Source organism: Vigna umbellata, chromosome 8 (assembly GCF_029865625.1).
Source record: "Vigna umbellata cultivar VRB3 chromosome 8, Vumbellata_1.0, whole genome shotgun sequence".
Classification (NCBI taxonomy): Eukaryota; Viridiplantae; Streptophyta; class Magnoliopsida; order Fabales; family Fabaceae; genus Vigna; species Vigna umbellata.
Window position 1 is genome coordinate 4,219,448 of NC_142172.1, and position 24,435 is coordinate 4,243,882.

At 35.7% G+C, this 24,435-nt stretch overlaps 2 pseudogenes; both read right to left on the reverse strand.

Annotated features, from left to right (window-relative positions):
- Positions 1 to 808: 808 nt before the first annotated feature.
- Positions 809 to 6,095, reverse strand: LOC148193882 (uncharacterized; annotated as a pseudogene).
- A 2,650-nt stretch (positions 6,096 to 8,745) lies between these two features.
- On the reverse strand, positions 8,746 to 14,140 carry LOC148193883 (uncharacterized; annotated as a pseudogene).
- Positions 14,141 to 24,435: the final 10,295 nt, after the last annotated feature.

The window sequence follows — 24,435 nt, forward strand, 5'->3', positions numbered from 1 at the left end:
GTGACGTTAATAGGACAATTTGACGTCGAGTCGATCGAGAATGGACGTAAACCTAACGTCGATTTTGTGCAACGACGTGAGGTTACGTCCGTTAGTAAAGAAAACGACGTCCATTATTTGAATAAATATTTATATTTATAGTAAGATTTGACGTCTCATGTACGAGGGAATTAATGTAAAGTTAATGTCGTTGCGGAAGATAACGGACGTAGTGTTCACGTCGAAGTTCAAAGAGGACGTCAATTTTTGAGTAATATTTGAATAAATATTTATATTTAAAGGAATATTTGACGTCAAGTATAAGGGGATGGACGTAAGGCTAACGTCGAACTTGTCGATATTGGACGTTACTGTCGATGTTTGAACGTCGAACGGTGTATACTTTGACGTTACCTTCAGTGTTTTTTTTAGATTTGATTCAGTTTAGCTCATTCAACCAAACCTGAAATACAGAAACCAGTTTTCCAATTCATATATATTCACAGAATTAATTAATTTAAACCATGTTATCATCAATTCATCAATTCCAATTAAATAGTAAAACTAAAAGACGCTAATGCTATCATCAAAACTTAAAAGAACCCAGTTTTCCATTCATCTATTCACAATATTCATCTATTCACAATAATCTATTAACAGTTTAAAAGCTGCACAAGTAAGCAAATGCTACTATCATGAAAGGAAAAACCTAAAGCTATAGCTATTTAAAATGTTTATTCAAATATCATGCCCAATCCTCTCTTATCGTCTTTATTACTGAAGTGGACAATGGAGAGGTAATGTTGAACCGTTGCATAATCAAGGAAACTTACATGCACCATAGTTGTATGCATGAAATGTTGAGCATTTTTTCTCCACCAATGATCTCATATGCATCATCAAAATTAATATACAATGGAACATGGCACTCGAGGCCAAATGTTCTTAACTCCCACAACATCTCTACTGGTCCTTTTCTCAACTTATTTAATCTGGAGGTCAATATGGATATAGCATCATTATCGTCTTTTGCTTCCTCACGAGCCTCATTCACAGGTTGAACAATTGGTTGTTTCTCAAGACGGTAGACCTGCAACTCACATTTACAAAAGTTAGGAATCGTTTAATTATAACTTGAAGATTTAAGATAATAAAAAGAAGAATATAATACCGCTGGTGGGCCAAAATATGGCATGATCATAGCCTTAGGCCAAGCTATAAATGTGCCTAAGGCGTCCCCCACGAATTGGATTTCAGATGTAGGCACTGACACTCGAGCCTGGGGGTCTCTTGGATCATCAATCATTACTCGCGCGTGAGTGGGCAATAAAGGAGCACCACGAATGGTCTGGCCTCCTACAATCTGTCGTCCCATGGCCACTACGCGCGAAGGATCTTCATCAACCAAAAACTCATACTGAATATTGTAATCAGTACAATCTACAGTAGAGCATGAGCCTTTGGTGCTCACACGAGGTGCAGTAGGATCATCTGTAGGGGCGTCCTGCTGTGAATGTTGTTGTTGCTCTTGTTGTTCTTGTTGTTGCTGTTGTTGTTGCTATTGCTGTTGTTGGGTGATCATCGCAAGTTTTTCTTCGAGCATTCTTAAGCATTCACCCATGTTTTCCTCTAATTCGACTTGCACCTGTTGCCTGATGCTACTAACGATTTCCTGAGTCACGACTTTTGTGCTTCTTGGTTTATGGCCAAAGTAGTCCCTCAATCCAATAGCTCCTCCAACAGCATGCACATGACCTGGACGGTCTAGCTGACCTGTGGCTGCTACTAGGAGGTCCTCCCTACCTTGTGCCACAAATGTGCCTTGACTCTGTTGGTCAACCAAGTCATCTTGCATATCATAATGAAGTTAGACACATTAAAAAGTTTTTTACATAATTATTTTATGCACTATGGTAATCAGTTAAAAGTTTCCACTTACAATTCTCTGGGATATCTCCTGAGCAGACTAGGATGTAAACTGGCCATTGGACTTTGTCCGTGCAGCCTTCCACAATTCATGTCTGGCTAGCGGAGGTGCTAGATCAGGTGACTCAAGACCTAACTCCTCAGCGCAACGTTTTCTCATCTTTTTCCTTAATAACGCATAACCACCACGTGACAGTACGTGTGGTGTATCATTAAGCTTCTGCCTCTGTTGGGCAGCTATCCTTTTCACCTATGAAAAAATGAAAATCATTAAGCATAAATCACAAATTAACATCTTGTGTGACTAAAGCAAAATATTAGAAACATACCTACCACTCAGGAGTAAGTCTAGATTCTTTAAACTGCACCTACTCCACCTCAGTTATTTTATATTTTGTATAAGGAGTGTCGTTCTGTTTAGAGCCAAAGACGTATTGACGTGTCATTCTCGTCTTGAAGTGCCTCCACCGGACTGCAATGTGGGATAAAATCTTCTTCCTTATCCTCTCATCATTAGGGATATTCCAATTTTCCTGTTAAAAACAAAATTAATGTTAAAGCATGATCAACAAAAATAAGTCAATGATGGAAGTAAAACATCTTAAACATACCAAAATATCCTGCCATAGTAGATTTTTGTCAACCTGTGGGACATAATCGAAGTAGCGACAATAGGGACATGTGCTTTTGCCATCACGCCCAAGTAACTTTTGAACGATGTTGCATGTGCCCCAATAGGCACAAATGTTCGGGGATCAAACTCCACTGTCACTGGTTTCTCATTAACCCGACGGGATGTGACATCAGGCATCCGAGTCACAGATCTACCCCCTCCTCCCGTCGGACCTGATCCAGAGCTCGTCATACCTGTTTACAAAGTGTTAGTACATTATTGTTAGAATAGACAAAATAAATAAATTGTACAAATAATTAAAACAATGTTAAGACACCTATTTATCCCATATGCCTTTGTTGTAATCACATCGAGTTGCATGTATTTCATCGGTTACATCATCAACCTTATTTTTAATGGTTCTTGATGAGAAAGAGCTTGTCTCAAGTATATCTAGAGAGTCTTCATCATCAGTAGTGTGCATGGCTTTGCCTTCCAATACCACTGACCATTTATGATTCACTGGGTCAGTGACATAAAATATTTGTCTTGCTTGACTAGCCATAATAAATGGTTCATCCGTGTAACTCATTTTGTTAAGATCCACCAAAGTGAATCTGAGGTCTTCTGTCACCACACAGAATTATTGTCAACCCATTTACACTTGAAAACTGGAACTCTAAAAGTGACATAATCAATTTCCCAAATTTCTTGTATTATTCCAAAATAACTGATTGATGCTGTAATTGGATTCTTATCCTTGGAATTGGAAAAGTGTACAGCCTCAGCTTGTAGGGTAACTCCATTATTTTGAACTCTACTTTTATCGTCTTCCTCCTTTGAATAGAACAAGTAATTGTTTATGTAATAGCCGTCGAAAGTGATCACATCAGTGTTAGGTCCACGAGCTAGTCTCAATAGATTTTCAGAAACATTCGGAGTCGCATAAATCTTTTTCTTAAACCAAGCTAAAAAGGATTTGTTATGTTCATTAAGTGTCCACTTTTCACTCATACGTGGATGTGCTGACTTAATTTCATCAATGTGTTGTGAAATGTAAGGAATATTATCCTCTGTGTTGTTTAAAATGTACAAATGTGCTTGATAACTTCTTTTCCACTAACACTTTCAATCCTTACTCCTCGAACTTCCTTTCCTTCACGTATGTTTTCATGTATTTTCTTTGGAAGTCCTATTGGGTCACAACTTGGCATATAACTTGAGCAGAATTCAATGGCTTCCTCTGCAATGTAGTGCTCTATAATCGAAGCTTTCGGTCTCAATTGATTCTTAACATATCCCTTTAAGATCTTCATGTATCTTTCAACCGGGTACATCCAGCTCAAGAAAACCGGCCCACATATTCGAATCTCTCTCACTAGATGGACAATCAAATGAACCATGATATCAAAAAATGAGGGTGGGAAATACATTTCCAATTGGCACAATAGTCTGATGGCTTTATTTTGCAAATCATCTAACGGTCGAGGATCAACAACTTTCTTGCAAATGGCATTGATTGAAAAACAAACTCAAACGTGTGAGAATACCTGTAACAGAGGCAGGTAATATGGCTCGAATAGCTACTGGTAAAAGTTGTTGCATTAAGACGTGACAATCGTGAGACTTTAAACCAACCAACTTGAAATCTTTCATAGAAACAAGGCTATTAATATTCGACGAATAACCTTGTGGAACCTTCACACTATGTAAACATTGACAAAAAATTTGTTTTTCTATTTTTGAAAGAGTGTGACAAGCTGGAGGAAGATATGTGCGTCTTCCTATGGATTGCGGATGTAACTCAGAACGAATTCCCATGTCAACTAAGTCTTGTCGTGCTTTCACTCCATCTTTTGTCTTTCCTTTAATGTTTAGTAAAGTCCCAACAACACTATCACATACATTTTTTTCAACATGCATCACTTCTATGCAATGTCGCACATCAAGTTTACACCAATATGGAAGATTGAAGAATATTGATCACTTTTTCCAAATGTTTTTCTCAACGGTCTTCTATTTATGTTTTCTGAAGACAACATTAATGTTCCTCACCTGGTTGTATACTTCTTCCCCATTATGTGGTCTGCACACTACATCATCCTCAAGACTTCCATTAAACGCTTTTTTCAATCTACGGTAAGGGTGATTTCGAGGAAGGAATCTTCGGTGTCTTGTGTACACAGTTTTTGCTCATGCTTCAGTTGAAGATAACTAGTATTTTCTTCACAAATCGGACATGCAAAATGACCTTTAACACTATAATCACTCAAGTTCCCATATGCTGGGAAATCATTTATGGTGCAAAACAACATTGCACGCAAACGAAAGTTTTCTTCTGAATATGAATCGAAGACCTCGACGCCCTCTTCCCACAACATTTTTAAATCGTCAATTAACGGTTTTAGATAAACATCAGTGTCATTTCCAGGTTGTCTAGGACCCGATATCATCATAGACAACATCATGTATTTTCTCTTCATGCACAACATAGGAGATAGATTGTAAATCATCAAAATAACTGGCCATGAACTATGCTTGCTACTTAAGTTGCCATAAGGATTCATACATTGATAGCAAGTGCAAGTCTTAAGTTTCTCGGCTCTACACTAAATTCGGGAAATGTGCCATCAATGTTCTTCCATTGTAGGGAATCAGCTGGGTGTCGAAGAAGATTATCACATTTTCTTCCATCAACGTGCCACATAAGATTCTTCGCATCTTCTTTAACAGAAAACAATCGTTTCAACCTAGGTACTATAGGTAAATACCACATCACCTTAGCCGGTGGACCTTCATTGTGTTCATCGTTATTTTCATCAAGTTTCTTCTTAAATCGTGACGAACCACACGTCGGACACACCTTCATTGAAGCATACTGATCTCTATACAATACACAATCATTGGGACATGCATGTATCTTTTGGTATTCCAAACCCATTGGACATAGAATTTTCTTCGCGTTGTAATTACGGATAGGTAACGTGTTATTTTCTGGTAGCATCTCCTTCAGCAACTCCAACAATTCCGTGAAACTTTTATCAGTCCATCCATTTCTTGCTTTCAAACAAAACAATTTCAAAGTAGCCGATAACCTTGTAAAATTGATGCATCCTGGATACAAGTCTTGCTCTGAATTGTTCTTAAGACTATCGTATAAATGAGCTCTTCCAAAATTTTCTTCGCCAACGTCACATACCATTTTGTCTAAATGATCACTCATCCACTCGTCGACGTAATCCGAACCTCTTAAAGTTGTTGGCTTATATAATACTTCCCCATGACAAGTCCAAACTGTATAACTTCTCATTATTCCATAGATGAACAGATGATCACGGATGTTGTCTAAGTCTTCATATACTTGATTGAGACAACGAAAACAAGGGCAAAAATATGCCTCATTCACTGGTTTTGCGTGTTCTTTAACATATTGTATGAACTCAGAAACCCCTTGCTCATACTCTTCACTAATATGACGCTGATGAATCCAGTTTCGATCCATACTACTACACCAAACAAAAAGAATCCACGGGAAAAAAAACTGACTTACGTAGAGAAATAAAAATAAATACCTATCATACGTTGAAGGAAAAAAATAAACTATCATAGTATACGTACACGAACACAAATATCTATCGTTATACATATATCATACGTCCAGAATCGACAAACACGAACACATATATCTACGTAAGAGATATTGAAGGAAAAAAAAACCAAACTTGAAATGGTGTCACTCGAGAAGATGACCAAGTTCGCTCACAATGAACGAACACAAATATCATACGTTGAAGGAAAAAAAACTATCATAGTATCGTTATACATATAGATATCATACGTCCAGAATTGAAAAACACAACACAAACACGAGCACATACATCATACGTAAGAGTATTTTAAGAAAAAAAAAGTACTTCAAATGGTGTCACTTGAGAAGATGATGAAGTTCGCTGACCTCGTACGAAAAATAGCCTAAAGATAAATGAAAAACAATCGGTCAACCTTAGAAATGAGAACCAAATGACATTACAAAGAAAGAAACGACTTAAAAATAACCTTCTTTCTTTATCGCAGTCGTCCACCAAGAAGAAAGTTCAAGCAGAAATGGAACCGCAAACAAACAGTGAGATTGTGTTTTGTATTTACATTCAATAAAAAAATTTCACGTAGAATACAACAAAAATTTGACGTTATGTTTAAAAATAACGTTGAAGTCCCAAACCAGTCGACGTTTTCTCTTAAAATAGCGCGCCTTTTTTATTAATTTTTTCTTATAAATTGCAAGGGTTACGTCGAATTTGAAGGGGCTTAGACGTAGTATTGGAAGCCAAAGGTTAAAGTTTATACCTTTTTAATTCTTTTTAGTTTTTTCTTTTAAACACGAGAGCATTAATAGAACGTCGAGTTATGTTGGAATTCGACGTTTTGTTCTTCTGCCAAAAAGTACCATACTTTCGGATCTTTTTTCTTTTCTGCCCTCCCATAGAACGTCGTAGGCTTCCGGGCTGGGACGTGAAGGGAATTGAAGTACTTGGCAGCATTAATAGTGTGTTTAATAGAACGGCGTATTCGATGGGGCTTCGACGTTTTTTTATGGCGCTCTTATGATTCTTTTTTCTTTATAATCAGACATGAAATTTTTTCTTTTTACTTCTTCCTTAATCGATTCAATTTAGCAGTGTACTGAAATTTGAACTTTTAAACCAGTGATCAATTTTTGATCAATATCAGAACTGCATAATCTTCTTTTCTCAACTAGGTTGAGGGTTAGTCCACATACAATGCAATCAACATTCACAATTCACATATCATTTACTAAAATAAATCTTCATTTCATTTCAAAATAAAACCGAAGCAGTACATAAAACCAGAGGTGACTTAATGCCATGATTACAAAATATAAAAAATAAAATCCACATAGAAAAGTAGTCCCTATTCTTATGAAGAAGATTCCATTCAATCTTCATCAGTTGACTCATCATCAGAATCTTCAGTTTCAAAGCCAATGCCATTCTTGTTTCCCTTCTTCTCCCATCTGAAAAGAGTATCTTCAACTCTCTCATCCCTTTCAAACTTCTTCCTAAATTGATCAACAACATATTTCTCAAAATCAGTTTGCGAAATGAAGGCAGTATGATCAGCAGCAGGAGTAGGCTGTACTTCCAACAGTTAGCTCATCTCTGAAGAACCATCCATTCATAGTCCTTTCCAGCCCAATAGAAAACATACTTAGTATACCAATTTCTTGTGACTTGTTGCACACAAGTCTGACTTCTTGAGATACATCTACTCCTTGGAGTATCAGCACCTGGTTGATAAATACTCCAAATGGCAATTTGTGTGCATATTTATCTCCTGCAGCGATCATGTGGTCTTTTAGTACCGCAACCCAGTTGATTGGGATTCTAGTCTTGATAGCATTCAACAGAAATACATCTTCTGTTGACATTTTGTCCTCGACAAATCTTCCAAGCAGCAGTAGCCAAGTCAGGACATAAGCAATCAGTTTCTCCTCCTTGTTTAAGCCATCATGTAGGTACTGCTTATCCACCGTGTACCTTCGTGGATATCTTAAGCATTTTATATATATAGCTCTCTTTGTTAGCCATTTGTTAGACTCAGAATCACAGATATGAGAATCCAAACCTTAACCTTTCAGTCCAGCAATATCTAACCAAACATTATCGTTAATAGTAATGTTAACACCTTTGACCCTTGAGTGAATGACCCCATTTACAACCCTCAGGTTTGTGTAGAAAACCTCTACCAAATCTGGATAGCGATCTCCTTTCATCTGGACAAAATCAGTAAGCCCTTGATATGCAATCCATTCTTGAAAAAAGAACCCTTTTTTCTTGAACAATTGTAGGTCCAGATATGATGGAGCCAAATTCCAGAAGAAACCAGTGGCCTGAAGCTCCCAGATCAGAGGTGTGGTAGATGTGTTGGTGTGCAGCGGAATTGATGGAGTAAATGGTGATGGAGATGTTTGAATGAAGCAAGGTAAAATGAGTGAAGCCTCTCAGCTCAGAAAGCCTTCATATAATGGAAGGAAGCTTGAGAGAAAATGAAGAATTAGCAAGCAATTTTGACTCAAGAGCAGAATCCAAGACTGGAATATATTTCTCAGCATTTGGGCATAGCTCTAAAGTACCCATACAAGGAAGAAACCCTCCTATTTATAAGTGAAGATGGGTCTCTTTTCTGAAATGAAATCCCGCCTAATTTCAAATGGGAAGCCTAACAGCAACGCCAAATCCTTCCAGCAAATCCCATGCCTTGCTCCATGTCAGCTCCTCACGTGTTTGAAGCATCTTCTCATCCAACGCTGGGCTATTTTGGGGTTTTGGCTGGGCGCATATGACTTTGGCAGCAAGCTTCTCCAACCAGGCCTTCCTTTCACGTGCCAAATGCCATGCTGGCAGCTGCTCCCTCCAATTTATTTAATCCTACAAAACAAAGTAAACATGCTTAATTAAGAGAAGAAGGTTTAAGATAATTCACCTTCCATAGAAGCAAAATATTAAGTGATCCTTCTTCCTCTTGAACTCTCTTAGCCATGGCTCTAGTAAGAGGTCCAATGTATGTCTTAGATGGTCTTCCATCAGACCCTCCCTCTTGAGAAGGATCTGTCCTCAGATCTGTTGCATCCTGTTGATCATCTCCTATGAAAGGAATTAAATCACAGATGTTAAAAGTATGACTGACACCATAACTTTCAGGAAGATCTAAGATGTATGCATTATCATTTATCCTTTTGACCACCTTGAATGGACCATCTCCTCTTGGACTAAGTTTGGACTTCCTTTGAGAGGGAAATCTTTCCTTTCTCAAATGAAGCCAAACTAGGTCTCCTTTTTCAAAAACTATTTTCTTTCTCCCTTTGTTGTTGTATTCTGTATATTTTTGAGTTTGTTTTTCAATTTGGGTTTTGACCTTCTCATGTAACTTCTTGATGAACTCCGCTTTAGAAACACCTTCTTTATGAAGAAAAAGAGATGGTTCTGGAAGAGGTAGTAAATCAAGAGGTGTGATAGGATTAAAACCATAAACAACCTCAAAAGGAGAAAGATTAGTAGTCTTGTGGACTACCCTGTTATAAGAAAATTCAATATGAGGTAGATGTTCATCCCAAGATTTATTGTTACCTCTTAATATTACCCTTAATAATGTAGATAGAGATCTATTAACTACTTCAGTTCGCCCATCAGTTTGTGGGTGACATGTAGTAGAAAATAGAAGTTTAGTTCCAAGCTTTTCCCATAAAGTTTTCCAAAAGTGGCTTAGGAACTTCACATCTCTATCAGACACTATAGATTTGGGTAAACCATGCAATCTCACTATTTCCTTAAAGAAGAGTCGAGATATATAGCTAGCATCATCTACTTTGTGGCAGGGTATAAAATGAGCCATTTTACTAAAACGATCTACTACCACAAAGATAGAATCATAACCCCTTTGAGTTCTTGGTAATCCTAGGACAAAGTCCATGCTTATGTCCTCCCAAGGGGTATTAGCTATGGGAAGAGGTGTATAGAGTCCATGAGGCATAATCTTTGACTTAGCTTGTAAACAAGCTATGCGTTTAGAACAATGCCTTTGAACATCTATTCTCATGTGTGGCCAATAAAATTTACTTTTCAAAATGTTTAGAGTTTTATCAACTCCATGATGGCCCATAAGTCCTCCTCCATGACTCTCTTTAATAAGAAGTTTTCTAATGGATCCTTGGGGTATACAAAGTTTTCCTTTATTAAAAAGATACCCCTCAGAAAGATCGAATCCATCAAAAGGCTTCTTAAGACATGATGAATAAGTGGATGCAAATGTTTCATCATTTTCATACAACTCTTTTATGTCATCAAATCCTAATATTTGGGATCCTAGGGTTACTAATAATGCATGTCTTCTAGATAAAGCATCCGCAACAACATTAGTACTCTCCTTTTTGTGTTTGATGACATAGGGAAATTGCTCCAGATATTCCACCCACTTGTCATGTCTTTTGTTTAGCTTTGCTTGCCCTTTTATGTACTTGAGAGATTCATGGTCAGTGTGGATGATGAATTCTCTAGTAACCAAGTAATGTTCCTAAGTTTTTAAAGCTCTAATGAGGGCATACAACTCTTTGTCATAGGTAGGATAGTTCAAGGTAGGTCCCCTAAGTTTTTCACTAAAGTAAGCTACGGGATGTCCTCCTTGTATTAAAACAGCTCCTATACCTATCCCAGATGCATCACATTCTAATTCAAAGGCTTTGGAAAAATCAGGTAAAACGAGAATGGGTGCATGAGTTAACTTATGTTTCAAAGTCTCAAAAGACAACTCTTGCTTATCACCCCAAAGAAAAGGAACATCTTTCTTGACTAACTCATTTAAAGGAGCAGCTATGGTGGAAAAGTCTTTCACAAATCTCCTATAAAAACTAGCTAGCCCATGAAAGCTTCTTACTTCTCCTATATTTTTAGGGGTTGGCCATTCTTGTATAGCCTTGATCTTCTCTGGATCAACATGCACACCTTCTTTTCCAACTTTGAAACCAAGGAAAATCACACTTTCTTGACAAAAAGTACATTTGTCAAAGTTGGCAAAGAGGTGGTGTTCTCTAAGAAGAAGCAAGACTTCCTTGATATGTCTAAGATGCTCTTGAAGACTTTGACTATAGATTAAGATGTCATCAAAGTAGACCACTACAAATCTGCCTATGCATTCCCTAAGCACATGATTCATTAATCTCATGAATGTACTTGGAGCATTGGTCAAGCCAAAGGGCATGACTAACCATTCATATAAACCAAACTTGGTCTTGAAAGCAGTTTTCCATTCATCTCCTTCATGAATTCTTATTTGATGGTATCCACTTTTAAGATCAATTTTGGTGAAGAGATTTGCTCCATGTAATTCATCCAACATGTCATCTAGCCTAGGAATGGGGTGCCTATACTTGACAGTTATGTTGTTGATGGCCCTACAATCTGTACACATTCTCCAAGACCCATCCTTTTTTGGGACCAACAACACAGGCACAGCACAGGGACTGAAACTCTTTTGGATCCACCCTTTCTTCAACAAGTCATTAACTTGTTTCTCTATTTCTTTTGTTTCCATAGGGTTGGTTCTATAGGCTGGCCTATTGGGTAGGCTTGCCACAGGCACCAAATCTATTTGATGTTCTATTCCCCTCAAAGGTGGTAATCCACTTGGTACCTCTTTGGGAAATATATCATCAAAATCCTTTAAAAGTTTTTGCAACCCCTTTGGTAGAGAACCAAGTTCATGAGTGATTGAAACAAATGCCTCTTTGCAATAAAGAAGGAAATGAGGTTGTCCAAGAAAAAGATTTTTGGAAATATTCAAGGTTTGAGGTTGGACAACTTCATGGGCTGAGGCATGGGTTACCAAATTCTTTCTTTCTTTCTTATTTTCTTTTTTCTTTTCTCCATCCAACTTCTTCTTAAGAATTATTTGGTCCTCTCTTACTTGTGAAGGTGTAAGAGGACACAAGATAATTTTCTTTCCCTTGTGTTGAATGGTGATTTTGTTGGTGACTCCATCATGTAAAGCTTGTTTATCATATTGCCAAGGTCTTCCAAGTAATATGTGCCCAGCTTCCATTGGTACTATATCACAAACAATTTGATCTTCATATTTGCCAATGGAAATGGGTACACTTACTTGTTCTTTAACTACTATTCCATCATCCTCTTTGATCCATTGAAGTTTGTAAGGTTTAGGATGAGGAGTAGTGGTTAAGCCAAGCTTCTCTACCATTCTAGAACTACAACAGTTGCAACAAGAGCCACTATCCACTATCATTGAACATGTCTTTTCTAAAACTTTGCATCTTGTGTGGAATAGGTTCTCTCTTTGTGACTGTTCTAATTCTACATGTTTGCTCTCAAGGAGTCTTCTCACCATGAGTAAATCTCCATCACAAGGTAGAGTTTCTTCTTCTTTAGAAGTGGATGTTTCAGACTCACTACATGAAGAACCCTCACTTTCACTTTCATGTTCAAGAATGTAAGTTGACCTTCTATTTCGACACTCAGATGAATAGTGCCCTCTTTCCCCACATTTAAAGCATTTGGTTTCCTTACTTTTATTATCTTTTGGAGGTTCTTTGGCTCTTTCTTTCCCTTTCTCCCTTTCTCTAGATTCTTCATATCTTGGCTTAATTAGACTACCCTCCCTCTTATATTCTTTCTTGTAACTATGAGGGTAATCTTTCTTAGTAGAGCTTTTTCTTTTGAGTTGCTGCTCTACCCTCACACAAAGTTGGACTAACTCATTGAGATCATTGTAGGGTATAAGTTCAACCCTATCTCTTATGTCATAGTTGAGTCCACTTTGGAACCTAACAATTGTGATTCTTGGTTCCTCTCTTATCCCAGCCCTCAACATGAGTAATTCCATTTTTTGTCTATATTCCTCAACACTCATGTTCCTTTGTTGGAGTTTATGGAGTTTATCCATTATCTCCCTATCATAGTAGGTTGGTACATGCCTCCTCCTCAAGGCAGCTCTCATTTCATTCCAATACCTAATGGGAGATAAGTGTCTTAGCCTATGGTCCTTGACTAAGGCTGTCCACCAAATTAAGGCATAACCTTGAAAGCTTAGAGAAGCCATGGTGACTCTCCGTTCATCATCTATTTGGTGGCACTCAAACAATTGCTCAACTTTCATTTCCCACTCTAGGTATTCTTCTACATCATCTTTTCCATGAAAGGAAGGAAGATCAATCTTAGGCTCTCTTGGGTAATGCTCTCTAACTCTATGTTGTCTTCTAGGAGGCATTTGGTAGTGGTCATCATTGTGATGACTACTATTTTGCTCAATTTCACTTGGAGAAGATGATGATTCTTCTCTTCTCCTATGGGAAGACCTCTCTTTCTTTTTATCTTGATTAATCAAAAGTTGACTAATCATATCTTTGAGCTCACTAATCTCTTTATCCCTTTGTTCAAATCTTTGCTCAAATTCTTCCCTTAAAGACATTTCACTATTGGGTTTCAAACTTCCTTGCACACTTGATTGACTCATTCTTGTCAAAGGAAAATTTTCAAAAGGTTTTCAAAATGTTTGACAAGTAATGAATGAAAAAAAAATTTCACAAACTTTCTTTGTTTTTGGTGAAAAATTTCTAAGAGATTCTAGAAGTAAAAGATGTTTCTAAGTAGCTCCCAGGAAGAAGAGGTGAGTCACAAATGGACAAGCTTAGAAACCAAGTTCTTCCTTAGCCAGAGTTTCCTTAGAATGTTCTTTTACTTTAGTTTCTAAGTAGAAATTCTTCAAATTCTTTCTAAATGTTATGAACCTACAAACCAAAGAAAGGTTTACTATATGCTATGCTATCCTAAATACCACGGAGACCTAAAAACAAAAGGATTACTGAAGACATTTAAGGAAAGCAATAAAGATGCAAGAATGTAAATGCTAGACGGCCCTAAGTGAAAGTGCAAGTGACACTTGGAGCCCCTTGACACACTTTCACACTAAAAAAAACGAAATTGGACTATTACAATGTTCAATTGTGAGCTTGGAATTGCTTCAAAAGCATTTTCCCAAGTCACTTGGCACAAAAACAGAAATATAATTAAAAAAAAAACTACAAGGTTCCATGATACTCAAACAAGCTCAATTAAATGTGTAAAAACAGTGTGGACTTCAATCTTCAGCTGCTGCCAAGTGTATCTCAAAAACAGTATGCAAGTTGTTCAAATTCTGGTGGCAAATTATGTTGCTGTAATGTATTCTGCAGCTGCTGGACAGTAGAGTTGCATCTACTCAAGAGCTCCTAATTGCTTTTCATTTCAGCTTTCCCCTCACTTCCTAGTATGCTACCATTATAAGTAAAGGTTTCTGCAACTGGATGCTTCACAACAGCTATCACAGTACCTTAAATCCACTCAAACAAACCAAGCCAGATTTACCATTCTGAACCAGTTTTCCACACCAATTTCCAGCAAATAATTGACAATTTTGGAAGCCAAAAATGTGGTAAACAAATGAACTAGGTATGGAAAAAACAGCAAGTACACAAAAGGAACCTACCAAAGGTGCTAGAACAGATTAAGAAAGCAATTAAAAACGCAAACACAATTCAGAAATGATTCCAAATGCAAACTGTTTGATAATTTTCAAAACTGTTTGATAAAATGCCCCAATGACTTTCAGATTTTTGAATTTTGATTTTTTTTCAGGGCCTGTAATCTGGATTGCACAGTTCAACAGCTTTTTATCACTTGATATTACTTCTTTGAGTCATCTATTTCATTTTTAATCATAGAACCAGCTTTTTCACAATCCAGTAATGAATTTTTGCATCAAAATTACCAAACAGCAGCTGGAAAACAGAACTGCACCAGAAAAATTAAACAGAATTCGGTGGTTTGAGATCCAAAACTATATGGAAATGTTTCAATCTTTGTTTGGACAGTTTCAACAATTTTTAATGATGATTTTGAACATGTTCAGACCTTAAAACAACTTAGGAACTACCTATAATTCGAAATCATTGTTTCACTTCCATTTTCACTCAAAAATTGATGGTTTCAAATGCAAATTTGCATATAAGTCATGTTTTGACCAAATGAACAGTACTAGCAACTTTGAACCATCAATTGAAACTTGCTCAAGCTATAAAACAGCAAGGAAACAATCAGATTTTCGAAATTCCCCACTGCTGTACCACTTATGCAGTAAAATGGCACCAAAATAACCAACCAAATTCAGTTTTATGGAATCAAAGTTTGAATCAGCAAGGAAAAGACTCTAGGAAATGTGAATACACAGATCTAAGCTGGAATTAAAGATGCTTAGCATGACCAAACTCAGATTAAACTATGCAATGAAAATTGGCACGGTGATAAACCAAATTTAAATCTAAAATAGCAAATGACTAGTGTCTATGCACAACCAAGCTATGCAAATTGCATTTCATTGCTTGTTATGGTTGGCTACACTCTTAGCATCATTCAACAACACTAAACAATGTTGTATCAAGCTTTAGAATCAACCAAAACCAGCTGAAAACAGATTTGATGATTTAGAACAACAAACAAAATTCTGCTTCAGATTTAAACAGAATTTTAAAACCAGTTAGCCTATATTACCAAGGCTAGATCAACTCATCACTGCCTCTAATGGTAACAAACAGCTTGTATAGCACTGGTAAGCACAGAACTCAACAGAAACAATTTCAAAACAGTGACAACGATAAAACAACAACAGTAGTTTGCACAAGACTTTAGACAAAACAGAATTTAAAGTTCAAAGCTGGAATTGACTCAAACAAGAAATGATTCACCGTTTAAAATGAAAAATGGACATAAAACACTATAAGAACACAGAATTAAAGGCTGGAACAAAATTACAGAAGTAGAATTAAAAGAACAAAAATTCAAACAGAATTAAAACTGAAACAGAAACAGAGATGGAATTCAGCAGAATTAAATTGTAGAATGAGAAGAAATGCTTAGCTCCTTGGTGCGTGGAGAACCTAAGCTCTGGATACCACTTGATGGAGCCAAATTCCAGAAGAAACCAGTGGCCTGAAGCTCCCAGATCAGAGGTGTGGTAGATGTGTTGGTGTGCAGCGGAATTGATGGAGTAAATGGTGATGGAGATGTTTGAATGAAGCAAGGTAAAATGAGTGAAGCCTCTCAGCTCAGAAAGCCTTCATATAATGGAAGGAAGCTTGAGAGAAAATGAAGAATTAGCAAGCAATTTTGACTCAAGAGCAGAATGCAAGACTGGAATATATTTCTCAGCATTTGGGCATAGCTCTAAAGTACCCATACAAGGAAGAAACCCTCCTATTTATAAGTGAAGATGGGTCTCTTTTCTGAAATGAAATCCCGCCTAATTTCAAATGGGAAGCCTAACAGCAACGCCAAATCCTTCCAGCAAATCCCATGCCTTGCTCCAGGTCAGCTCCTCACGTGTTTGAAGCATCTTCTCATCCAACGCTGGGCTATTTTGGGGTTTTGGCTGGGCGCATATGACTTTGGCAGTAAGCTTCTCCAACTAGGCCTTCCTTTCACGTGCCAAATGCCATGCTGGCAGCTGCTCCCTCCAATTTATTTAATCCTACAAAACAAAGTAAACATGCTTAATTAAGAGAAGAAGGTTTAAGATAATTCACCTTCCATAGAAGCAAAATATTAAGTGATCCTTCTTCCTCTTGAACTCTCTTAGCCATGGCTCTAGTAAGAGGTCCAATGTATGTCTTAGATGGTCTTCCATCAAGATACTTGTGAGGAACTACATATTTTATAACTCTCCAGAATAAAAATTTCCTCGAATCTCTTCATCACTTATCCATCTAGATGGGTTTGCGTTTCTTGTAACCCGGGCAACCTTCTCTTTTCTTTTAGATGATGATGATGAAGAATCCATATCTAGATAGAATTCTTGGAACCTCTTTCACAATGTAGTAGTTTTTAACTTCGAAGCTTAAAATACACAATGGTTACGTTGAATTTTACTAGTCTTTGACGTACTAATTGTCAGCGTGTATGGAGAACAGTCAGACAGATCTAGACCAAAGATTAAGAAAGAATGGGTTGGGTCGAAGATTAAGGCAGGTTAAGTTTGACGGTGGAGACTGGTTGACCCAAAATGAATGTTCGGAGATTAAGACTTAAGGTCCAGACAAACTAACATAAGTTGAAGGTCGAAACGGGTCGGTCTGAGCCAAAGGTAGGGATGGGTGATAACAGTTGAAAAACTGTTATTTTCATGCTTAAAATTGACACAAAAAGCAACCTTTACACTTAGAAACTAGCTTGAAATCATGCTTTTATCCATATTTTCAGAAATAAGAGAGTTGGACAGGTTTATGCTTGATTTCAGTGTTTTTGTGCAGGTTTTAAGGTGAATTTAGTGAAAGAAGTGAAGAAGGAGAGAGATGGAATCAGAAAAGTCAACCAGAAACCAGAAAAGTCAACCAGTCAACCAGAAAAGTCAACCAGTCAACCAAAAAGTCAACCAGTCAACCAGAATACGGAAAAAGTCAACCATACGAGTTTTGGGCCAGTTTTCTGCGATTTTATGATCTGTTTGGGCTTGGACCCGTTTTCTATTATTTTTATGTCCTATTTAAAGACCTAGATGTCTTAGGGTTTGGTATCTTTGGCAGAAACGAAGGAAACACTCTCGATTCCACCCCTTTGAAGGAGGATCTTGGATGCTCAGGCTACCTCTTCACCTTTCTAGGGTTTTATCCTTCATTCTTTCATTATTGTTCATCTAGGTTCACCATGAATATGGTGAACTAAACCTTGTATGTTTGTTGGGGAATCAATGTAATCTTTTGAAGCTCTCATATATGGAATTTGTGCTTGCATCTTAATCTAAGATTTATGCTTTCTTTCATCATTAGTTAGGGTTTTTCCTCTTTGCTTAATGCTTGCTTTGTTTAACTCATTCAATGCATGATTATTGATTTTGTCGATACGGGAACGTACGGGGAAGTCTAGATCCGGGGAATTTCTCCCAATAGTATATTGGTTGCCTTAAGCTCCTGTGCTAAAAAAACTAATTATTAGGAATGCTAGGAATTGTATGAACTCGTAATTAGGGAGAAGCCTTCTTGAAAGGTAATTTAGAGAGTGGCATTAACAATGATGACTTGAATGTTGAATTCCTAAAATATATGAGAGTGGATAAGATGAAATTGACCCCCAAAAACATATTCATCAATATATTTCATTGAAAGTGCTTGTCTTTTGTTTTAGCCATTGATCAACCTCATGCATACATGTTTATTTTCGTCTTTTGCATATTAAACTCCAATTATTTTGTTCTTAAGTCTTAGCTAATCAACAAATCACATAACTAAACTAGGCCGTGAGTCCTTTGGGAGAACGATACTTGGTCTTACCGAGTTTATTACTTGAAACGATTCGGTCATACTTGCCGATTGTTAAACAAGTTTGTGACATCATATTTTGGTGATCATAAATTTGTCCATCAATGGGCTGACCCGAGCCAAAGGTTGGATAGAAGACTATCTCCTGAATAATAATTAGTATAGGAAATAAAATAAATTGTATTTTTCTTATGAAAGATTAACATCTTTGTGGCAAATCTTTCTTTCAGGGTTTCTTAGGTGCCTTAAACATTTATACCTATATATAGGGATACCAAATACATATGTAGACATTTTGGAAGTCATAAATACGCATTTCCAATGTTGAGAGAGGATTCTTTTGGTTCTTGATTTACAACTCTGATTCTTATTATCAAAGATAAACATCTTTGTGGCAAATATTTCTTTTAGGGTTTCTTAGGTTGCCTTAAACATTTATACCTATATTGTGGTGTTTCCATCCTTGTCTTATGAACCTCTAGAAAAAATTTAAAAAATTCGAGACAGACGGGCCAGGACATGAAAGAGATCAATCTGTATATTTGAAACGGACCGATCACGACTACCACATAAGCGTTTATAAAAAAACTCGAACTTAAAAACTCGACGATGATCAAAGATCAAACGAACTCTTAGAAAAACTTTTATTTGCCACATTCAAATAAATTATTTTGAAAAACTTAATCATTATAATTAGTTATTGGTATAAATGATTATGATATCAAAAAATACTATGATTAACATTATTAGAAAAACAAATTTGACCCCTCTCATGCATTATTTCTTCATTTTTTACTATTTTAACAAACATGTGATCAATATCAAGCCACGTTGTCATTAATATGACCATAAGTAATCATTAAAAACTCATTTGCATTTCTTAATTTATAACACTTTGAATCGATTCTTTATTACTTAGAATCGATTATATTAACTTAGCAAAATTGAGAGTGGAATTGTATGAATATAGAGTAGCACATCAAACTTTTTAACTTCAAGCCCTCCAAATCTCCCCTTCTTCGCGGGTGATTGAAAAATAGACAATTTTTGGGGAGCGGGACGTCATTTTGTTTTTAAATGAATCAAACAAAATTTATTGAATGATGTTTGAACGTCGAATTCGGTGGGGCTTCGACGTTCATAGAAGAAGGTGGAGTGTGGCAGTTACTAAGCATAATTACACAATGTACGTCATCAGTTCATCTATAAATATAGCTTGCATTTCACATAATCTCTGCCTCATATTTCCGTATTGAACGTATTAGGATTCATGTTTTTTATCTCCTTTGCATTTTCTTTTCCTTAGATATCTAAGCATTTTTGTTCTTCATATTGCAATTTGATAACTTGAACTAGAAAGTGGTTCATTCGTCGTCATTTCATATGAAGGAGCCCTTTCAAGTTCAAGTTAACAAAATGTTTTTGTAGTACAGAAATGGTTAACATATCTTACTGAAAGGGAAGTGCTTAGGAAAAAGAAATATGGTTCACAATATGTTTAATGCTGAAACAATTTTGAGATCTAAAATAATTATATAAAAATGTTGTTCAACTTCATCATTTAAAATTGTATGATTCTTTTTTAAATTGTCCATAAGTTGCACTCCTCTATTAGAATTCAGAGCTATCTTTTTTCTAAGAGAGGATGCAACTTATGGACAATTTAAATTTGGAATCAATTTACACAGTTGACGTCGAATGTTGAGTATCCTTGATGCAAAGACCTGGAGTTTATTCATTGTTCACATCCATGTTATGTGATAATTGACGTCCTATACCCCCTTAAAACACAGCATCTAAAGATATTTATTTCTTTTTCACTGAATGATGTTTTAACGTCGAATGCGGCATTTCGCTGGATCAAAAGGTACATTTCGATGAAGTATATTTGGATATCTGTTTTTCCCCTCTCATACAACGTCGAAGGTAGCGGGGCAGTAACATGAAGGGAATTGCAGTATAATGGGAGCATTAAATGTCAGCTCTTAACTTCACATTAATAGAACGTCTTATTCGATAGGGCTTCGACGTTTTCTTCTTCCGTAATAGCAAAAGGTGGCGCTCTTATGATTTTTTTTTCTTTAAAATCAGACATGAAATTTTTCCTTTTTACTTCTTCCTTAATTGATTCAAGTTAGCAGTGTACTGAAATTTGCACTTTTAACCAATGATCTAGAATAAAATTTAAAGAGAATAAAATTTAACTAGTTACTTCTTTTTCAGCCTCCTGCCATTTTTTTGTCCTTTTGTCGGTGAAATTTAAAGAGGATAAAATTGTATTTGTTTAAAATATTAATTTAATTTCATATAGAAAATAATAATAATATTTTATGAGAATTCAATTTAGTTATAGATCACAATAATTAAAATCGTAATAAATATTATTATATTATTTAAAGTAATTTGAAATGAATGTTTTAGGCTAAAGATAGGTATTATTATACTAAAAGACTTTGGTTGATTTTTAAATTATAATACCTTAAGTTTGAGAAAAAATTAAGTTGACTGATAAACTAAAGGTGTTAAGATAGAATATTGTGGACAAAAATGAAGATAGGTCAATTAGAAAAAAATGTTGTCAAAAAAATGTTGTCAAAGTATAATTATCCAAAAATATTTAGACAAGTTAACAACAAAGATGCATCACACCAGGTCAAATATCGAGAAGAGACAACGGGTATGGGAAATAGTCAGATAGATCTAGAACAAAAATTAAGGAGAATGGGTTGGGTCGAAGATTAAGGCAGATTAGGTTTGACAGTGGAGACTGGTTGACCCAAAATGAATGTTCGAAGATTAAGACCAAAGGTCCAGACAAACTAACATAAGTTGAAGGTCGGGATGGGCTTACTCGAGCAAAAGGTAGGATAGAGGACTATCTCCTGATTAATAATTAGTATAGGAAAGAAAATAAATTGTATTTTTCTTATCAAAGATTAACATCTTTGTGGCGAATCTTTCTTTTAGGGTTTCTTAGGTGCCTTAAACATTTATACCTATACTTATATATAGGGACACCAAATACAAATGTAGACATTTTGGAAGTCATAAATATGCATTTCCAACGTTGAGAGAGGATTCTTTTGGTTCTTGGTTTACAACTTTGATTCTTATCAAAGATTAACATCTTTGTGGCAAATTTCTTTTAGAGTTTCTTAGGTTGCCTTAAACATTTATACCTATATTATGGTGTTTCCATCTTTGTCTAATGAACCTCCACAAAAAAATTTAAAAAAGGTCGAGACGGACGGGTCAGGACATGAAAGAGATGGATATGTATATTTAAAACGGACCGATCATGACTACCACATAAGCGTTTATAAAAAAACTAGAATTTAAAAAGTCGACGACGATCAAAGATCAAACGAACTCTTAGAAAAACCTTTATTGGCCACATTGAAATAAATTATTTTGAATAATTTAATAATTTTAATTAGTTATTAGTATAAATGATTATGATATCAAAAAATACTATGATTAACATTATTAGAAAAACAAATTTGACCCTCTCATGCATTATTTCTTCGCTTTTTAGTATTTTAACAAACATGTGATCAATATCAAGCCACGTTGTCATTAATATGACCATAAATAATCATTAAAAACTCATTTGCATTTCTTAATTTATAACGCTTTGAATCAATTCTTTATTACTTAGAATCGATTATATTAATTTAGCAAAATTGAGAGTGAAATTATATGAATATAGAGGGGCACGTCAAACATTTTAACTTCAAGCCCTCCAAATATCCCCTTCTTCACGGGTGATTGAAAAGTAGACAATTTCTGGGAAGCAGGATGTCATTTTGTTTTTAAATGAATCAAACGAAATTTATTGATTTTTTTCTGAATGATGTTTGAACATCGTATTTGGTGGGGCTTCGACATTCATACAAGAAGGCGAGGCTTCGACACTACGTTGCGTTTTGATTGAAAACATTGTGTTAATCTGTTATTGTTAAAAACGTTGCATTTTGATTTAAAATTTTAACTTTTTTAAATATATAAATGAAACAAAGTCAGATCAACAACAGTAGTGTGTCACGTCAGTACCATTTGGTCATCTCAGCAACCCACGCATCAATTTCTTTAACGTCGTCCAGCCAACTTAATGGGAAAGTCTCAATTGATTTCAATTTTCAAAATTAAGGATCACTTTCAGAGACTTTAAAATACGTGGACTTATATGAGATGATCCTACACAAATAGGGATGTCAGAAATGATTAAACCTTCAATCTAAAACCGAAAGAAATACAGAAACCATAGGTGGCTTACTAGCATGATTACAAAATAAAAAACAAAAAACATAGAAAAGTAGGGTCTAAAATAATTATCAAGAAGATTCCATTGAATCTTCATCATCAGAATCTTCAGTATGATCTTGATCAAGAGTAGGTGGACTTCCAACAGTTTGCTCATCAATGAAGAACCATCCATTCACAATCTTTTTCAGCCCAATAGATGACAGACTTGGTATACCAATTTCTTCTGACCTTTTGCACATAATTCTTTCTTCTTAAGATACATCTACTCCTTGGAGTTCCAACACCTTGCTGATAAATACTTCATATGGAAATTTGCGTGCATAATCATCTCCTGCAGCGATCATGTGGTGTTTTAGTACCGCAACCCAGTTGGTTGGGATTCTAGTCTTGATAGCATTCAACAGAAATACATCTTTTGTTGACATTTTGTCCTCGTTCAATCTTCCAGGCAGCAGTAGCCAAGTCAGGACATAAGCAATCATTTTCTCCTCCTTGTTTAAGCCATCATGTAGGTACTGCTTATCAACCCTGTACCTTCCTGGATATCTTAAGCAGTTTATATATATAGCTCTCTTTGTTAAAAATTTGTTTGACTCAAAATCACGGATATGAGAATCCAAACCTTCAGCTTTCAGTCCAGCAATATCTTACCAAACATTATCGTCAATAGTAATGTTAACACCTTTGACCCTTGAGTGAATGACCACATTTACAACCCACAGGTTTGTGTAGAAAACCTTTACCAAATCTGGATAGCAATGTCCTTTCATCTACACAAAATAAGTAAGCCATTGATATACAATCCATTCTTGAAAAAGGAACCCTTCGTTCTTGAACAATTGCAGGTCCAGATACTTGTGAGGAACTACATTTTTTATATGTGACCAGTATAAAAACTTTGCTCGCGTGTCTCGATCACTTATCCATCTAGATGGGCTTGCGTTTCTTGTAACCCGAGCAACCTTCTCTTTTCCTCTTGATGATGATGATGGAGAAGCCATTTCTGAATAGAATTCTAGGAACGTCTTTCACAATCTCAACTTCTTAACTTCATAACTTCTCTGCTTAAAAAATACAAAGGAGACGTCGAATTATAGAGGTCATCGATGTACTAATTGTCAGCCAGAATACGAAGAGTTAGAAAAAGACGTCGAAGTTTAGGGATATTCGACGTTTTCTTCTTCATCGTCCCGCCATCCTATTTTTCTTTTTTCCTTTATAAAACTACTCATAACCTCCCATTACTATTATATTTCAATATAATATTTACATTTTACGATAACCTCCCATTAGAAATGCAACGTTATCGATATTCGAGATTTTCTTCTTTTTCTGTGCTTTCGTCGGTGAAATTTAAAGAGAATAAAATTTTATTTGTTTAAAATATTAATTTAATTTCATATGGAAAATAATAATAATAATATTTTATGAGAATTGAATTTAGTGTTAGATCAGAATAATTAAAATCGTAATAAATATTATTATATTATTTAAAGTAATTTGAAATGAATGTTTTAGGCTAAATATAAGTATGATTATACTAAAAGACTTTGATTGATTTTTAAATTATAAGACCTTAAGTTTGAGAAAAAAATAAGTTGACTGATAAACTAAAGGTGTTAATATAGAATATTTTGGACAAAAATGAAGATAGTTCAGTTAGAAAAAAATGTTGTTAAAAAATGTTGTCAAAGTATAATTATCCAAAAATATTTAGACAAGTTAACAACAGAGATGCATCATACCAGGTCAAATATCGACAAGAGACCACGTGTAT